A 13,889-nucleotide genomic window follows, 5' to 3' on the forward strand; every position below is an offset into this window, starting at 1 on the left:
AAACTAAACTGTGCAACTAAACTAGCAACTCACTCAACCCTCCCTGGTCTTAGCTTTCTCAATTACAGTAACTTTGATTGTGTGCATCTTACAATGTCAAGAAGACAAAATGCAGCAATGTGTGTGGAAACATTTTGAAAATTCTACATGATGTATAAACTAAGTGATAATTAAGAGATATTATTGAGTCACAAAGAGGATTTTTCAAGAAGACCTTTGGCAAACATTTCTGGGATATACCCAGAAACTCAAATACTCAAATTGGATAACAAAATAAACATAATTCCTCTCATAAAATGCAGTACTGTGCCAATGAAAATATGTAAGGGACCCCTTTATATCTTTAATGTTTCCACAGGTATGAAGGAAAGTCATTTATAAAGTTGTTAAAACAAAACTGTCTATAGCATTTGTTGAAACAGTTTTGTGACTCACCTTTGATTAATATATTTATAGGCAACTTGGTGGTCTTGTTCATGTCTTAGCTTTAAGTCATCACTGAACTTCACATTTCACTCTTTTTTTTTTTATTCAGAATATACTTTCTGACAGTGAACCATCTAAAATGTGGCTGTATATATCAAGAGGTCTGTTTCAAATCCTTGCCCTTTACCAACTTGTCTTGTGTTTCCATGCAATTTGTCTTTCCTTTCCATCCCTCATTTTCTTTACTTACACTTCATTTACACTTAGATTGTACAAGATGATATTTGAGACAATAATTCCTAAGTCTAGTGAATTTTCAGAATCACATGTAGTCCTTGTAAAAAAAAAATCAATTTCTGAGCCCAACAACAAGGGGTTCTGATTTAGGAGATTTTAGGTAGTTTCAGAATCCACAGTGAAGTCAACTAACAGTTATTGAAGGCTAATTTGTGCCAGATATTGTACTCAACATGGTATACAGACCTGTATGTATTTATTTCATTACAAGTGTTTGAGGTAAATACTATTATCATTTACATTATGATCTATTCTTAGTTTTTAACTGCCTGCTCCTTCCTTATAGTCTCTTGGTGCTTGTCTTTCTCTATAATTATATCCTTACTTGTAAATATGTAGCTGCTCTATATTCTGAACCTGACAATCCTATTACTCAGAGTTTTCTGTCATCTAAATCTTGTGTTCATTGTTTGTTTGCTTTTGTCTGTTGCTCAAGCTTAACTGTATTGAGAGTCTTGTGAGCCTACGATGAGGAAGTTTTAGATGTCAGTTGACTGAGGACCACTCTAGTCTTCTCTGAGGATGGAGCTTCAGGTCAAGAATCTGACTAGGCTCCCTAATCTTACAAATGTCCCAAGTCTCATAATCCCAATAGCAGTGTGCTCTCCACATGGCTCTCAGTACAGCCTGGCTTCTCTCTGCCCCTCTCAGGGGTCCAGATCAAGGTTTCACTTTTTGTTTGTTTGCTTTGTTTTGATTTGGTTGTTCCTTTTTCTAGTGTGCATATGTGGGGGTGTACTTGGAAACCTCTCCTACCTCTTAAGAGATGGCTCATAAGTATGTTTTTTTTTTAAAATCAGGATCTATTTGTTCTGCAGCCATAGGGTCCCTCAGCCCTCCATAACCATATCATTTCTTTTTTAATATATATATATCATCTCCTCTGTTAGAATATAAGCTCCATGGGGACAGAGACCATAACTGTCTTAAGCTCAACTCTATCTTTAGTGCTGAATAAAGTTCCTACACATAATATTTTCTTAAACCTTCTATATAACATTGTTAAAAGAAAAAACATCTGTGTGACCCAAATATTAAGTTGTTTCTTACCCCTAACAAATTAGAGATAATACCTTGACCAAGTGATGGATTGAATATGGGACCCACAACTTTTACTTCAGAGCTATGCTGTCCAGTAGATTAGCTGGTAGCCATGTGTGGCGATATACATTTTAATTTAAATTAATGAAAATCAAATCAGCCCACTAACCATATTTTCCGTCATTACAGAAAGATCTATTGGAAATAATCCTCTATATAAAAATTTCAATCCTCTATATAAAAACCAGATTCTGCAGCTCTTCATATTTCTTTAACCATGGTATGTGCCCTAGACTAAACAAATATCCTATTATTCCATTAGAAAGTTCCTTCTGTACTCTAATATCCTTAATTCTGCTTATCCAACAGCCAGGATTCTCAGTATTGAACAAGGTTTTGTCAACTTGGGTCTAAGCACAAACTCCAGTTATTTCTTTTAAATATTTAACACAATCCATTCAAAATGCAAAAACCTTATTTTTGTTACTAAACAATATATCAAATATCCACTCCTGATCTCCCATCATCCCCCTGATTATGTATGGGAGAACAGTTATTTTAATATAAGTGCACACACAACACATACATATAAATGGATAATTATATAACACATATATAATTGGATAATTGAAAGTTAGGGTTTTTTTCTTCTTTAAGACCTTATCAGAATATTCTCATGTTAAATTGGCTGGGCCAGAAAGGCCAATATTTTTTACACATCTAAATGGCTCTCTATTATAATACTATGAGGAGGCTTCACTAATCCTCATGTAATAATGTGTTAGTAGTTTGTGCAGAATCATTTCTGTAATATTTCTTTAAAGAGAGAGTAGAATTTCCTGTTTTTGCAGAATATTTTATGGTAGTTCAAAAATTTATTATAGCTTTTTGAAGTGTATTTTTATAAACTGGATATATAGAAATATAGCCAAAATCTTCCATGTGATGTGTGAGTGGCAGTGTGGTGACAAGGCACCCCAGAGTCTATTCCTTTAATGTGTGTGATTTACTGATTGTGTGAATGTGATTTAAAAAATGAAATCATTTGCACCCTTTGGGAAAAAAGACAGTCTATGTAGGTAAGGTATTAAAAACTTCATATCAATTTAATATTCCCCACATAGTGTGAAATTTAGTGCTTGTTAAATACCAAAAGAATGAGAACTCTAAAAGCAAAACATAAGAATTTCTCAACAGAATGACAAAAAATTTGCAGATATAACTTCTTTCAACTACAAAGCATAACCTATATCCTTTCAATATTATATGAATCCTGCCATGATTTAAAAAGAAAAATGACATCTAATCTTGGAATATTAAACCAACTTTGTCATGTGCTTTACTGGCTTATCTATCAAAACAGAATTCAAATCCATTTTTCGAATGAATTTCTAAGTTGTAAAGAATAACAATGAAACTAAATACAAATGCATGGGAAATAAAATGAGCACAGAAAGATTAAAATGTCTGAATGGTTATTTTTATTTATATATTTATTTTTGCAAAGAAAAACACCAGCAATGTTTTCATCAATAAACAGTATGACTTTTATTGTATCTCATCTCAACAAAGGAAACATTTCAATCTATAAATAATTAGCCTCAGATGTTAATATCCCTCCAGATACATACACACTTTACTATTGAATTTACTGTTCAATTTAGTAAAAAAGCAAAGATGCTCTGCCTAACTTATTGCATATTTAAAGAGCTTAGCACAGTACTGGTAGGTCATGGATATTAAATAAATATTTGTGAAATAGGTGAATAAATAAATAAATGTTTTAAATTTCTTTTTAATTATATTTAGTGTACTTGACTTAAGAATTTTAAAATTGTTTCTCTAAATAAGAATATTTAATGAAGGATACATGTCAAAGAAAATAAATCATTTCAAAACTTTTTAAAGGTTGTAGCTACTATAAATACAGATTTTTTAGGTTGAAATTTTTAAAAATCAGCAGCCCTCTGGGTGAAATTGCTTTTGTTACTAAACACCTTATTTCTTTGATAAATATATTCTAAAAATCAAAACACAAACAACAATTGAATGATAAAAATAAATAAGCAAGCAAAGAAAACAAAAACTCTTCTACTTTAGTAACTGAGCAATTTTTCTTTTTTTCTTTTTTTCTGTTAATTGCCTCCTTTCTTTTATTTATTTATTTATTTATTATTTATTTACTTTTTTAATTTTCTGCAATATATTCCAATTTTTCTTTTTTACACTACAGTTTTCTGTTTTTTCATTTTTTTTTCACACACACACACTGTATTTTATTTTTACAAGAGATAAATAAACTGACACCAAGCATTGTAAATGGATGACCACAACAAAAGCAACAATGATTCCAATTACCAAGCACAAAACACACTCATACTATGTCATAATATTGACATTCAGTCCACTAATCCTCCACTGTAACAGCTCCTTTACTTTGCAGTGAAAATTGATTTGTATATTTTTTGCCTCTGAGTCCTTGTGGGATTTTTTTTTTTATTCAAACAGAAAGTCATGAAAACTATAATCATCCTCATCAGTTCACTCAGTCCCATGTAATTAATTTTTTTTATCTTGATCTTTTGTTAGCACTTTTATGAATTCATCAGTTTTCCATTAGAGTTCTGAAAATGCTTATTCATTCAGTTCAGCAGTATAGTCAGTTACCAGAAACCTGTACTTGTCAGAGTCTTTTCCATGAATTCCTTGATGATGAAATGCTTTTATAGGAACATTTTTGCAAAAGCATCAAAGTACACCCAGAACTGTCTGTAAATGACAAAAGACTTAAAAATGACCACGGTTAAAGATTTAATGAAAGTTCATAACAATGCAATTGACAAGGAAGTTTAGTTATTTCTGAGATATACATTTTAAAGTAATAACTAGAATTATGACTTATAACATTATACCAGAACATATAAGATTTTCAGAAATTTCATGTTACGTCTGAAACATTTATATTAACATATTTCCATACAAATAACCCAAAGAAAGTTTTAGTTGTTTTTTTTGTTTGTTTGTTTCTTTTTTTTACTGCAGGTTCTTATTAGTCATCAATTTTAGATACATGAGTGTATACATGTCAATCCCAATCACCCAATTCACCACACCACCATCCCCACCCCACCGTAGCTTTCCCCCCTCGGTGTCCATACGTTTGTTCTCTACATCTGTGTCTCAACTTCTGCCCTGCAAACCGGTTCATCTATACCATTTTTCTAGGTTCCACATACGTGTGTTGATATATGATATTTGTTTTCCTCTTTCTGACCGACTTCACTCTGTATGACAGTCTCTAAGTCCATCCACGTCTCAACAAATGACTCAATTTCGTTCCTTTTTATGGCTAAGTAATGTTCCATTGTATATATGTACCACATCTTCTTTATCCATTCATCTGTCAGCAGACATTTAGGTTGCTTCCATGACCTGGCTATTGTAAATAGTGCTGCAATGAACATTGGGGTGCATGTGTCTTTTTGAATTATTGTTTTCTCAGGGTATATGCCCAGTAGTGGGATTGCTGGATCATATGGTAATTCTATTTTTAGTTTTTTAAGGAACCTCCATACTGTTTTCCATAGTGGCTGTATCAATTTACATTACCACCAACAGTGCAAGAGGGTTCCCTTTTCTCCACACCCTCTCCAGCATTTGTTGTTTGTAGATTTTTTGATGATGCCCATTCTAATTGGTGTGAGGTGATACCTCATAGTAGTTTTGATTTGCATTTCTCTAAAAATTAGTGATGTTGAGCAGCTTTTCATGTGCTTCTTGGCCATCTGTATGTCTTCTTTGGAGAAATGTCTAGATCTTCTGCCCATTTTTGGATTGGGTTGTTTGTTTCTTTAATATTGAGCTGCATGAGCTGTTTATATATTTTGGAGATTAATCCTTTGTCTGTTGATTCGTTTGCAAATATTTTCCACCATTCTGAGGGTTTTCTTTCCGTCTTGTTGATGGTTTCCTTTGCTGTGCAAAAGCATTGAAGTTTCATTAGGTCCCATTTGTTTATTTTTGTTTTTATTTCCATTACTCTAGGAGGTGGATCAAAAAAGATCTTGCTGTGATTTATGTCAAAGAGTGTTCTTCCTATGTTTTCCTCTAAGACTTTTATAGTGTCCGGTCTTACATTTAGGTCTCGAAACCATTTTGAATTTATTTTTGTGTATTGTGCTAGGGAGTGTTCTAATTTCATTCTTTTACATGTAGCTGTCCAATTTTCCCAGCACCACTTATTGAAGAGACTGTCTATTCTTCATTGTATATCTTTGCCTCCTTTGTCATAGATTAGTTGACCATAGGTGCATGGGTTTATCTCTGTGCTATCTATCTTGTTCCATTGATCTATGTTTCAGTTTTTGTGCCAGTACGATATTGTCTTGATTACTGTAGCTCTGTAGTATAGTCTGAAGTCAGGAAGTCTGATTCCTCCAGCTCTGTTTTTTTCCCCACAAGACTGCTTTGGCTATTTGGGGCCTTTTGCGTCTCCATACAAATTTTAAGATGATTTGTTCTACTTCCATAAATAATGCTATTGGTAATTTGATAGGGATTGCATTGAATCTGTAGATTGCTTTGGGTAGTATGGTAATTTTCACAGTATTGATTCTTCCAATCCAAGAACATGGTATATCTCTCCACCTGCTGGTATCATCTTTAATTTCTTTCATCAGTGTCTTATAGTTTTCTGCATACAGGTCTTTTGTCTCCCTAGGTAGGTTTATTCCTAGGTATTTTATTCTTTTTGTTGCAGTGGTAAATGGGAGTGTTTCCATAATTTCTCTTTCATATTTTTCATCATTAATGTATAGGAATGCAAGAGATTTCTGTACATTAATTTTGTATCCTGCAACTTAACAAATTCATTGATTAGCTCTAGTAATTTTCTGGTGGCATCTTTAGGATTCTCTATGTAGAGTATCATGTCATCTGCAAACGGTGACAGTTTTACTTCTTCTTTCCCATTCTGTATTCCTTTTATTTCTTTTTCTTCTCTGATTGCCGTGGCTAGGACTTCCAAAACTATGTTGAATAATAGTGGGGAGAGTGGACATCCTTGTCTCATTCCTGATCTTAGAGGAAATGCTTTCAGTTTTTCACCATTGAGAATGATGTTTGCTGTGGGTTTGTCATATATGGCCTTTATTATGTTGAGGTAGGTTCCCTCTATGCCCACTTTCTGGAGAGTTTTTATCATAAATGGGTGTTGAATTTTGTCAAAAGCTTTTTCTGCATCTATTGAGATGATCATATGGTTTTTATTGTTCAATTTGTTAATATGGTATATCACATTGATTGATTTGCATATATTGAAGAATCCTTGCATCCCTGGGATAAATCCCATTTGATCATGGTTTATGATCCTTTTAATGTGTTGTTGGATTCTGTTTGCTAGTATTTGGTTGAGGGTTTTTGCATCTATATTCATCAGTGGTATTGGTCTGTAATTTTCTTTTTTTATAGTATCTTTGTCTGGTTTTGGTATCAGGGTGATGGTGGCCTCATAGAATGAGTTTGGGAGAGTTCCTTCCTCTGTAATTTTTTGGAAGAGTTTGAGAAAGATGGGTGTTAGCTCTTCTCTAAATGTTTGGTACAATTCACCTGTGAAGCCATCTGGTCCTGGACTTTTATTTGTTGGAAAATTTTTAATCACAGTTTCAATTTCGTTACTTGTGATTGGTCTGTTCATATTTTCTGTTTCTTCCTCGTTCAGTCTTGGAACGTTATACCTTTCTAAGAATTTGCCCATTTCTTCCAGATTGTCCATTTTATTGGCATAGAGTTGCTTGTAGTAGTCTCTTAGGATGCTTTGTATTTCTGTGGTATCTGTTGTAACTTCTCCTTTTTCATTTCTGATTTTATGGATTTGAGCCTCTCCCTCTTTTTCTTGATGAGTCTGGCTAATGGTTTATCAATTTTGTTTATCTTCTCAAAGAACCAGCTTTTAGTTTTATTGATCTCTGCTATTGTTTTCTTTGTTTCTATTTCATTTATTTCTGCTCTGATCTTTATGATTTCTTTCCTTCTGCTACCTTTGGATTTTGTTTGTTCTTCTTTCTCTAGTTCCTTTAGGTGTAAGGTTAGATTGTTTACTTGAGATTTTTCTTGTTTCTTGAGGTAGGCTTTTATAGCTATAAACTTCCCTCTTAGAACTGCTTTTGCTGCATTCCATAGGTTTTCGATCATCGTGTTTTCATTGTCGTTTTTCTCTAGGTATTTTTTGATTTCCTCCTTGATTTCTTCAGTGATCTCTTGGTTTTTTAGTAACGTATTGTTTAGCCTCCATGTGTTTGTGTTTTTTACGGTTTTTTTTCCCTGTAATTCATTTCTAATCTCATAGCGTTGTGGTCAGAAAAGATGCTTGATATGATTTCAATTTTCTTAAATTTACTGAGGCTTGATTTGTGACCCAAGATGTGATCTATCCTGGAGAATGTTCCATGCGCATTTGAGAAGAAAATGTAATCTACTGTTTTTGGATCGAATGTCCTATAAATTTCAATTAAATCTATCTGGTCTATTGTGTCATTTAAAGCTTCTGTTTCCTTATTTATTTTCATTTTGGATGATCTGTCCATTGGTGTAAGTGAGGTGTTAAAGTCCCCCACTATTACTGTATTACTGTCGATTTCCTCTGTTATAGATGTTAGCAGTTGCCTTATGTATTGAGATGCTCCTATGCTGGTTGCATAAATATTTATAATTGTTATATCTTCTTCTTGGATTGATCCCTTGATCATTATGTAGTGTCCTTCCTTGTCTCTTGTAACATTCTTTATTTTAAAGTCTATTATATCTGATATGAGTATAGCTACTCCAGCTTTCTTTTGATTTCCCTTTGCATGGAATATCTTTTTCCATCCCCTCACTTTCAGTCTGTATGTTTCCCTAGGTCTGACGTGGGTCTCTTGTAGACAGCATATATACGGGTCTTTTTTTTTTTGTATCCATTCAGCGAGCTAGTGTTTTCGCTTGGAGCATTTAATCCATTCACGTTTAAGGTAATTATTGATATGTATGTTCCTATGACCATTTTCTTACTTGTTTTGGGTTTGTTTTTGTAGAACCTTTTCTTCTCTTGTGTTTCACAGTTAGAAAAGTTCCTTTAGCATTTGTTGTAGAGCTGGTTTGGTGGTGCTGAATTATCTTAGCTTTTGCTTGTCTGTAAAGCTTTTGCTTTCTCCATCGAATCTGAATGAGATCCTTGCCGTGTAGCGTAATCTTGGTTGTAGGTTCTTCCCTTTCATCACTTTAAGTATATCATGCCACTCCCTTGTGGCTTATAGTGTTTCTGCTGAGAAATCAGCTGTTAACCTTATGGGAGTTCCCTTGTGTGTTATTTTTCGTTTTTCCCTTGCTGCTTTCAATAATTTTTTTTTTCTTTACTTTTTGCCAATTTGATTACTATGTGTCTCGACGTGTTTATCCTTGGGTTTATCCTGTATGGGACTCGCTGCGCTTCCTGGACGTGGGTGGCTATTTCCTTTCTCATGTTAGGGAAGTTTTCAACTATAATCTCTGCAAATATTTTCTCTGGTGCTTTCTCTCTCTCTTCTCCTTCTGGGACCCCTATAATACAAGTGCTGTTGCATTTAATGTTGTCCCAGAGGTCTCTTAGGCTGTCTTCATTTCTTTTCGTTCTTTTTTCTTTATTCTGTTCTGCAGCAGTGAATTCCACCATTCTGTCTTCCAGGTCACTTATCCATTCTTCTGCCTCCGTTATTCTGCTATTGATTCCTTCTAGTGTAGTTTTCATTTCTGTTATTGCATTTTTCATCTCTGTTTGTTTGTTCTTTAATTCTTCTAGGTCTTTGTTAAACATTTCTTTCATCTTCTTGATCTTTTCCTCCATTCTTTTTCCGAGGTCCTGGATCATCTTCACTCTCATTATTCTGAATTCTTTTTCTGGAAGGTTGCCTATCTCCACTTCATTTAGTTGTTTTTCTGGGGTTTTATCTTGTTCCTTCACCTGGTATGTAGCCCTCTGCCTTTTCTTCTTGTCTATCTTTCTGTGAATGTGGTTTTTTTTCCACATGCTGCAGGATTGTAGTTCTTCTTGCTTCTGCTATGTGCCCTCTGGTGGATGAGGCTATCTAAGAGGCTTGTGTAAGTTTCCTGATGGGAGGGACTGGTGGTGGGTAGAGTTGACTGTTGCTCTGGTGGGCAGAGCTCAGTAAAACTTTAATCCACTTGACTGTTGATGGGTGGGGCTGGGTTCCCTCAGTGTTGGTTGTTTTGCCTGAGGCAACCCAACACTGGAGCTTACCTGCCTCTTTGGTGATGCTAATGACAGACTCTGGGAGGGCTCACGCCAAGGAGTACTTCCCAGAACTTCTGCTGCCAGTGTCCGTGTCCCCACGGTGAGCCACAGCCACCCCCCACCTCTGCAGGAGACCCTCCAGCACTAGCAGGTATGTCTGGTTCAGTATCCCCTGCAGTCACTGCTCCTTCCCCTGGGTCCCTCTGCACACACTACTTTGTGTGTGCCCTCCAAGAGTGGAGTCTCTGTTTCCCCCACTCCTGTCGAAGTCCTGCAATCAATTCCCACTAGGCTTCAAAGTCTGATTCTCTAGGAATTCCTCCGCCCATTGCCGGACCCCCAGGTTGGGAAGCCTGACGTGGGGCTCAGAACCTTCACTCCAGTGGGTGGACTTCTGTGGTACAAGTGTTTTCCAGTCTGTGTGTCACCCACCCAGCAGTTATGGGATTTGATTTTTCTGTGATTGTGCCCCTCCTAGCATCTCATTGTGGCTTCTCCTTTGTCTCTGGATGTGGGGTATCTTTTTGGGTGAGTTCCAGTGTCTTCCTGTCGATGATTGTCCAGCAGCTAGTTTTGATTCTGGTGTTCTCGCAAGAGGATGTGAGAGCACGTCTTTCTGCTCCACCATCCTGGTTCCTCCCCCAGCAATTTTTCATTTAGCATAATTCCCTACAAGTTTATCTATTATTTTGCCTATATCAATGTACAATTTCTTTATATTGCTGAATAGTAACTCATGTTTGGTTTAACCATTCACCCACTGAAATACGCCTGGATTGTTTCCAATATTTGGCTATTATGAATATGTCTTTATTTCTAGTTTTATTCCTTGTGGTCAGAGAACATATTCCATATAATTTGAATTTCAAAAATTTGTTGTGGTGTTTTTTTTCATGGCCTACAATATGGTCAGTCTTAGTGTATGCTACACAGGTTCTTTGAAAAATATGTATTCTTCTGCTGTTGGGTGGATCACCCTACATCTGTCAATTAGATCTTATTTGTTGATTTTGTTGCTCTGATCTGTATCAGTTTCCTGTGGCTACTGTACAAATAACCACAAACTGGGTAGTGTAAAACAACAGAAATTTATTCTTTCACAGCCCTAGAGGTCAGAATCTAAAATCAAAGTGTGGATAGGTTCTTGCTCTTTCCACATGATCTGGAGGAGAATAGGTTTCTTGACCCTTCTAGCTTCTGGTGGCTACTGGCATGCCTTGGTATTTCTTGGTTTGTGATTGCATCACTCCAATCTTTGTTTCTGTTTTCACACTGTCTTCGTGTGTGTGTGTAATCTGCCTCTGCTTTTCTCTTATAAGGAGGACACGTAATGAGAATCGTTAGTGTTATAATTTTTGTTGCAATCATCACATGTGATTTAGACAGCTTATGAGGAGAAGGATAATCTATTGTATTTACCAGTATTTTTAGTCTTTCCATTCTTGTTTCCCTTCCTGATGCTCCTTAGAACATTATTTCTCTTATTTCATTCAATTTTAAGATCTTTCTTTAGCTGTTCTGTTAGGACAAAGACTTTTAGCTTTCCTTCATTTGCAGATGTCTTTATTCCTCCTTCATTCTTGAAGAGTAGTTTCCCCACACATAGAATTCGCAATTGACACTTCTTTTCTTTCAATATCTAAAAAAATGTACTACTTTCTTCTGACCTCCATAGTTTCAGATGAGAAATCAACTGCCATTCAAATTAGTGTTCCCTATAAGTAATGCATCTTTTCTCTGTGACTGTTTTCAAGATATTTTCTTTGAATTTAGTTTTCAAAATTTATAATGTGTCTTGAAATGGATTTCTTTGGTTTTATCCTACTAGAGATTCACATAGCTTGTTGATTCTGAGTGTTTATATCTTCAATCAGATTTGTGACACTTTCAGCCATTATTACTTCAAGTGCTTCTAGGACTCCCATGATATGAATGTTGGATTTTTTGTTATTGTGCTACAGGTCCCTGAAGCTCTGTTTATTTTTTTCAGTCTATTTTCCTTGTTCAGATTGAGTAAATTCTATGGAACTATCCTCACTGATCCTATCCTCTGTCAGCTCCATTCTATTTTTTAGCCCATTCCCCTCTATTATGCTTACCAATTTATGAAATCTGATAGATTTAAAGACATTTTATTTTCATTCTGCCTTATGCTATTTTATTAAAACTTTAATATAATTTAGAATGCAATAAAACCTTAAGGGAATGTTTTAATTTAATGTAGTTTTCCACAAATTTGTCTCCTCTACATAAAAATACGTAGTTCCTATAATAGTTGTGCATATTGCTAAATCAATAAATGCAATCATGGTGAATATCTGAATTTATAATTATAATAAAGCAAAAACAATTCAAGAAAAATAATTTATATTATTTTCCAATTAGGCTAAACCTGCATTTATGACAGAGACACAAATGCTCCAGTGATATTTGCCCAATTATAAATAAGGAAAAAATTCACTGATGAAAAATATTCTAAAATTAAGTTATTTACTGTGTGTATTGTGGTTTCTCTTTCATGATTTTTTTTTCTGTAATGTAAGAAGTAAGCAATTATTTTATTCTCCCAGGCTCTGCTGATTCAGAGACTTCAAAAAATGAACTAATGCCATATATAAATCAAGAATATATTTATGTTTTGTTTTTTTGAGGTGGAGTATAACATATTGCATCCAGCTTCTTTGTAAGTTAAAGAAAAACACTCTTTTTTATTACACATAGCAAATAATGTATAATATTGTTTATGCCTGTATACATATACTGATTTCATATTTAAAATAAAAAAGGAGGTGAAAGTAAAGGTGGAGAAGAAAAAAGTCGATTTGTGATGGTAAATGTGGAGATTAATACATAGGGAAAAAAGAGAAAGAAAAAGAAAAAGGAAGCACCAGTGAGGAAGATGAAGGAAACCAGTGATGAGAAAGAAAGCCAGGCAAGCAGGAGAGATAAAGACTGAATGAAGATAGCATATTGGAAAAAAAAAAAAAAAAGAGTAAGTCCAAAGAACAAAGAGGAGAAGGGAGAAGAAAGTAAGATGTAGAAGAAAAAGAAAATAATTAAAAAGAAATCTGAGAAAAAAAAAGGGAAAGACCAGAAGGAGGTCTAAATCTATGAATATCAGAGGTTTGCTTTTACCTTAAATCATAAGAAAAAAAATTAAAGTACTAATTTTTAAACATGAGGTTGTACATTATGTGTATCTTCTTTATTACACCTTTAATATTCTAACAAGTATATATCATTAACAAACCCCTCCCCACAAAAAGCATATCAGGCATATATGTAATAATCTGGAAATACTTTTCAGGACAATTACTTTCTTTGTATTCAAACTGTAGCCTGCCATCTTTTGAGAGCCCACCTTAAATTGGGAATTGAAGGGCCTTCTTCATTCTATTCTATGGGTTATATAGATTTGGCTCTCCCTTCCATACTGTGATAACTTTGAAAAGAGGAGCCTTGTTTTATCTTTTTATGCTTATCATCCAGAGCTGTACTAGTAAATAGCAAACACTCAATAACACTTCAATGAATAAATAAGAGTATTATGTAAAAAATGCTGAAATACTGAACACTAGCAGAATCTTTATATAAAAAAGTGAACATTTCATTTCATTAAAAATATGACATGAAACAAGGATTCAATTTTATTTCCTTATGTAGACTAGATCTTGGTAAATTGTGCAGGGGGAACAAAGTAAAACATTTGCAGGCTTACAAATCCAGATCTCTTTAGTTTTACCCCATATTTGTTCTATGCCTCCAATTTCATCAACTAGCCTAACTACTTCATGCTATGAAGAACAAAAGAAAATAAATGTATTGAACACATTCCATGTAGTTGGGGAAAGTAACATAG

The 13,889-nt window shown here is 34.5% G+C and overlaps 1 protein-coding gene and 1 long non-coding RNA gene across 5 annotated transcripts in view; one reads left to right on the forward strand and one right to left on the reverse strand.

Annotated features, from left to right (window-relative positions):
• Positions 1-13,889, forward strand: part of GUCY1A2 (guanylate cyclase 1 soluble subunit alpha 2) — a 432,229-nt gene that overhangs the window by 197,531 nt on the left and 220,809 nt on the right. The gene's annotated exons all lie outside the window — the stretch shown is intronic.
• Positions 1-13,889, reverse strand: part of LOC309604981 — a 159,940-nt gene that overhangs the window by 15,614 nt on the left and 130,437 nt on the right. The gene's annotated exons all lie outside the window — the stretch shown is intronic.

Source organism: Balaenoptera borealis (genome assembly GCF_965194805.1).
Source record: "Balaenoptera borealis genome assembly, chromosome: 11".
Lineage (NCBI taxonomy): Eukaryota > Metazoa > Chordata > Mammalia > Artiodactyla > Balaenopteridae > Balaenoptera > Balaenoptera borealis.